Source organism: Pan paniscus, chromosome 1 (genome assembly GCF_029289425.2).
Source record: "Pan paniscus chromosome 1, NHGRI_mPanPan1-v2.0_pri, whole genome shotgun sequence".
NCBI lineage: Eukaryota > Metazoa > Chordata > Mammalia > Primates > Hominidae > Pan > Pan paniscus.
The window spans coordinates 89,177,431-89,183,451 of NC_073249.2; the positions used below are offsets into that span (position 1 = coordinate 89,177,431).

Consider the following 6,021-nt stretch of genomic DNA (forward strand, 5'->3'; position numbering starts at 1 on the left):
ATCAGACAAGCTTGGGCTGAAGTGACAGGAACAAGTAAAAGGGGAGTTTTACATCTGAGCCGTACTGTTAAGTTACTGGAAGTGATAGAAACGAAAGTGAATGATTTTCCCAAAACCTCCTTAAGTGATAGGAGGCAGATTTGACACAGTCCTCTTGTGAATGGGGGAAAATAGTTCTTTGATGTTAGCTCCCAACACACCAAGTTCAGACTGTTCAAAAAACTGGTTAGATGTATTCATTGAGCAGCTGCTATGAGTCAAACACCTTTCCAAATTTAACACTGAGAATGGCAGGGATAGTTCTTGTCTTCCTACATGTTTCGTTCTAGTCTGGAAGATAGTCATAAGGAAAATTAGTAATTTAATCCCAATGATGTCAATGGCTGCATGTGTCAAATATGACAATTGCTAGATGGAAGAACTATTTCAGACTGAGATAAGTCAGGAAGATTGAATCTTCTTTTGAGGGTCAGATTCCTTTTGGAATCGAGACTGAAAAAGGAGAGATGTTAGATAGGTCAGAGGAGTATGTGTGGAAAAGCCTTCAAGGAGGAGGAAGTAGGAGAATGCAAGGATAGCTGAGAAGGACAAAACAATCTGGCTGCTGGAAAGATTTGCATAAAAAGGTATCTAAATAAAGCTGTTGCCTAATTTCTAGACGGTAAATAGCTATGTTGACTAGTGGCTCTGGAAAAGTAAACCAGTTCTCAAAGTATGAAATATTATTTGTCATAATAATTCTGGGGTTATGTTTTCACAAAATCAGAGTCATATTAATGAGAGAAATCTCTTTTCCTAATGTAACTGAGGCCTGCTTATTTATTTAGAAACCTAGTGAGAAAATCTCACCGTAGGGAGATTCAGCTAGAATGCAGTGGACCCATCTTCTGCCTAATCCTTTACACCCGTGTTTACCTTTCCCCAGTTTAAAATCAGCTTTGAGTGAGCAAAGGAGAATTTCACTTAGCATCTGACCAAAGATGAGGCATTTGCATTTGTAAAAGATGAGAAAGGATGAAAAGGACAGAAACTGTGCCTCCTATATCAGCTGGTTGTATGCAAGATACCCAGATAAATACAGGTGGGGAAGAATTTTATGAGAAAGGTTTTGTAGTAACTTGAAGAATCAAGAGAAAAGCTAAATATTAGCATCTAGATAGCAAGATTTAATGTGCAAAACTTTAGAATTCTTCATCAAGCTGAATCAGCCCCAATTGTTTTCCAGGCTTGTGATACTATGCTTCATTATGCAAATTTTTATAACCTTTGTTCTTTCTCAAGTTCCCCGTTCTTTTGAGATCTACTGAACAATTCAGTAAAGAACCTTATATATATATTCATGGTAAAGTGGGGTGTATTTTTTTCTAAGGAAAAACTAGTAAGGCAAGAGACACTGAAAAAGGTCAGTGATCCCTCCCCAGTCTCTTGCAAGGGCTTTGGAGGGGTAAAACTGGAGAATAGTCAGCTCTATTCTTTTGCAAATTTCCAGGTAAAGTCAAAGATAGTTACTGGTAGCACTGGCCAGGTCCTCAGGCCAGATATACCGTACACAACATAGCCGCTTCATTATTATTATTATTGTGTGTATACATTTAGTTTTATTGTAACAAAGAAATCTGTACACTTTTAATGTTTAAAACTGAGCATCATCTTTCCTTTCCAGTGAAACAAAAAGTTTAAAAATAAACATGCCAAAGGAGAAGCCATGTTGTTAAAATGCCCACTTAACCCACCCAAACATCTCATACCCACCCTTCGATGACTTTCTATAACCTCATTTTTTAAAGGTTTTTTTTTCTTTTTTTAAACAAGAGAAAGTAGACAGATACATGTTGATAAATGATGGTCCATATTCACACAGAGACACACTGTACTCTCTGAACCCAATATACAGAGAAAGGAGAAAAGAAGCTAGAATTCTATGCACTGCTACACAGGGGTCTGGCACTCTCCAGCTTCCAGCAGAGCAAAGGGAGAAGGTTTTTCTTTTCTCCCACAGAGCTTGGTGGTGTTGATTCCATACAGTTTTTGTTCAGACAGGAAAAGATAAGAATGAATTCTGAAGAGAAAGGGGTAGAGAATCTTTTCCCATTGTATTATGCTCAAGGCATTTCCCCCCAAATAAGTTGAAAACCATGGTGTAGAGAAAAGAGACCTCAAGAACAGCGCGACTGAGCACAAGAGGGGAAAAAAAGAAAAAAGACTGCAACTTGCTCCCAGGGATTGGAGAAAATTTTTAAAAAAAATTGTTCAGAACATCAGTGTTCTGTTAGTCATCTTCTCCTTCATCCTCCTCTCCTTCCTCAACTTCATCATCATCTTCCTCTTCTTCGCCTTCATCCTCATCCCCTTCTTCATCACTGTCTTATAATCCTTCCTCTTCTTCATCATCATCATCATCTTGTTCTTCTCCTTCTTCTTCATCATCCACATTGGGAACCAAGCAGCACTGTTATGGGTTTGGCCAAGTACTACCTGTGATGACCTCTCATAACTCACCAGCACCTGCATCAGAATGGTCAGTAAAGCAGGTCAAGAAGCTCTCTGGTGCCTCAGGTTGCCTCTTCCTACTGGCTTTATTCTTCGTTCGACTTGAACGATTCGTTACATCCTTTCAAGATTTCCATTTGATTTCAGTGGACTTTGAAGACGGATCACCACTCTCATTTAGATGAAATTCTTTGGAGAGGAGTTTATTTTCAAAGTAAGGATGTTCATCAAAATAAAAATCTATTCTGTAACCTGATTTAGTATCTTCAAATTATGTCACTTCAACTCTGGTCAAATAATGCAGTGCCTCTTCATCCTCCTCCACAAGCAGTGCAGACACTCGTGGGTGGTTGACAAATGATGTTACCCAAAAATGTGGGATTTGGGCAATCAATGATCAATTCTGACCTCTTCTGAAAAAATGATTGGCAGAGTTTGTTCTATTTCTGTTCTACTTTCAAATTCTCCTCACTGGCTTGTTCATGAAGTCTGTTTCATTTTGTACTTCACAAATGTGTTCAATTGCTGCTTGCTATTCTTTTTCTGAGGTCTCGTCTGCCCGGTTGCGGTTGGAGTTGAGCTCCTTTCTACTGACTTTAGCCATTGGCACAGACTTGGTGCTGCTCGGAGTCGGGGGGCGGGGGGCGGGGTGTGGTGGTTGGGGGGGGGAAACGGGAACGGGGAGAGAAGGAATGGGGAAGCGGGTCGGGGGTAGGCGGCTTCCCCTAACTCCACACTCGCTGGCGCTTGCTCGGTCAGGCCGCCTCCGCTCCCCATTCGCTCGCTCTCCCAGCACTTGCTCGCTCATGCTGCCCTGGCATATGATACACAAAATGTATATAAAAGACAATATAAGTGTAGTTTTTGTTTGTAATTTTTTTCTCTTATCTGATTTAAAAGACAATTTTATAGAACAATAATTATAAATCTGTGTTAATGACACACATGTATAAAGATGTAATTTGTATGACAATAACAGCAAAAAATGTGGGCAGGAGAAAAAGCTGTGTGAGAACAAAGTATTATATTATTGCAATTAAGATCATTGTAATCTCCAAACCAATTATGAAGAAAATAAATACAGTAAAAAAAAATGACAAGGGAACTTAAGTGTACAGTAGAAAAAATATATTTAATACAAAAGAGGGCACTAATAAAGAAAGAGAAGAACATACACACAAAAAAAACCTATAGAAAACGAATAGGAAAATGGCAAACATAAATCCTACCATTTCAGAAATTACATTAAATATAAATGGATTAAACATTACAAATAAAAGGCAGAGGTTATTAGAGTGGATTAAAAAAAATGGGTCCACTATATGTTGTGTACAAAGGACACAGTTTAGATTCAAATACACCTATAGGTTGAAAGTAAAAGGTGGAAAAAGGTGTATTATGTTATGGAAGCAATAACCAAAAGAGAGCTGGGTTTAGAAACTGAGATCAGTCAAAATATGATTTAAGACAAAAATTGTTGTAAAGACAAAGAAGGACATTTTATAATAATAAGAGTTAATGCATCAAGAAGTTATAACAATTATTAATATATATGCACAGAGCCCCAAAATACATGAAGCAAAAACTTACTGAATTGAAGGGATAAATAGACAATTCAACAATAATAACTGGAGAATTCAATATCCCATTTTCAATAATGGATTGAACAACTATACATAAAATCAACAAGGAAATAGAAGACTTAAACAACATTATAAACCAACTAAACTTAACCAAAGTCTATAGGACACTTTACCCAACAACAGCAGAGTATGTGTTTGTTGTTCTCAAATGCACATGGAACATTCTCCAGGATAGACTATATGTTGGGCTATAAAACAAGTCTCAACAAATATGAAATGACTAAAATTACAGAAATGTCAAAAGTATGTTTTTAACCACAATGGAGTGAAATTATAGATCAATCACAGAAGGATATTTGGAAAATTCATCAAGCTATGTACTTCTAAAACAATGGGTCAAAGAATAAATCATAGAGGAAATTACAAAATACTTTGAGATGAATAAAACTAAAAATATTACATATCAAAAACTTATGAGATGCAGGAAATCAATGCTTAGAGAAACTTTTATAGCTGTAAATGCCTAAATTAAAACAGAAAGATCTGAAATCAATAATCTAACCTTCTACCTTAAGAAACTATAGGCTGGGATTAGTGGCTCATTCTTGTAACCCTAACACTTTGAGAAGCGGAGGCAGGAGGATCACTTGACCTCAGGAGTTCAAGACCAGCAACGTAGTGAGACCTTGTTTCTACAAAAAAATTTTAAAAATTAGCCAGGTGTGGTGGCTTATGCCTGTAGTCCCAGCTACTTTGGTGGCTGAGGTAGGAGGGTTGCTTGAACCTAGGAGATCAAGGCTGCAGTGAGCTGTGACTGTGCCACTGTACTCCAGCCTGAGTGACACAGTGAGACCCTGTCTGAAAGAAAGAAAGAAAGAAAGAAAGAAAGAAAGAAAACTATAAAAAGAAGAACTAAGTTCATTAAGAAACTATAAAAAGAAGAATAAACTAAGCTCAAAGCAAGCAAGAGGGAGAAAATAATAAAGATAAAAATGGAAAGAAATGAAGGAGAGAATACAAAAATAAGAGAAAAACAAATTTAAAGTTTGGTTATTTGAAAAGATCAGCAAAACTGACAAATGTTTAGGTAGACTGATAAAATGAAAAACGGAGAAGACTCAAAGGACCAAAATCAAGAATTAAAAGGGGATATTACTATTGACTTTAAAGGAATAAAAATGATTACAAGGGGGATAGTATGAATAATTGTATGGAAATAAATTAGACGAAATGGAAAAATTTCAAGAATCACACAGACTACCAAAACTGACTAGAGAAGACAGATGCGATAGATCAGATAGATAAAGGGAGGGTTCTTGCTTGCAATAGAATGCCAAATATGGAGTGAGGTGCTAAAGTGAAGAAAGTTATTATTTTGCAGCTATCACAATTAAGACCAGCTCAGGCAAAAATTATCAATGGATGCTAAATCTCAGAGGAAATTTTGATGAGGAGTAAGATGTCTGCATGGCCTTCCACTGTATGCCAACACATAGTTATTAGTTAAAATCAAAAAAGAAAAAGTAACTATACAATAGAGAAATCTGGCAATGTGTTGGCAATATATTGGCCAGGTGATTAAAATTAACATTATCGATGAGAAGACATCAAGGGTCTCTAGATGTGATACCTTGAGGGTACAATGTCACTTGGGTAGTACCTAGTCTGGGAATGCATAATGTGAACCTAATCATAAGGAAATACCAAAAAACCCCAAGTGAGGAATTTGCTATTAAAAAAGAGAGGCTGTAGTCCCAGGACTTTGGGAGGCTGAGGCAGGCGGATCATGAGGTCAGGAGTTTAAGACCAGCCTGACCAACATGGTGAAACCCCATCTCTACTAAAAATACAAATCCAAAAAAATTAGCTGGGTGTGGTGGTGCATGCCAGCTATTCAGGAGGCTGAGGCAGGAGAATCGCTTGAACCCGGGACGTGGAGATTGCAGTG

At 37.4% G+C, this 6,021-nt stretch overlaps 1 pseudogene; it reads right to left on the minus strand.

The window, feature by feature from the left end:
* Window positions 1–1,433: 1,433 nt before the first annotated feature.
* On the minus strand, window positions 1,434–3,298 carry LOC100977093 (protein SET-like; annotated as a pseudogene).
* Window positions 3,299–6,021: the final 2,723 nt, after the last annotated feature.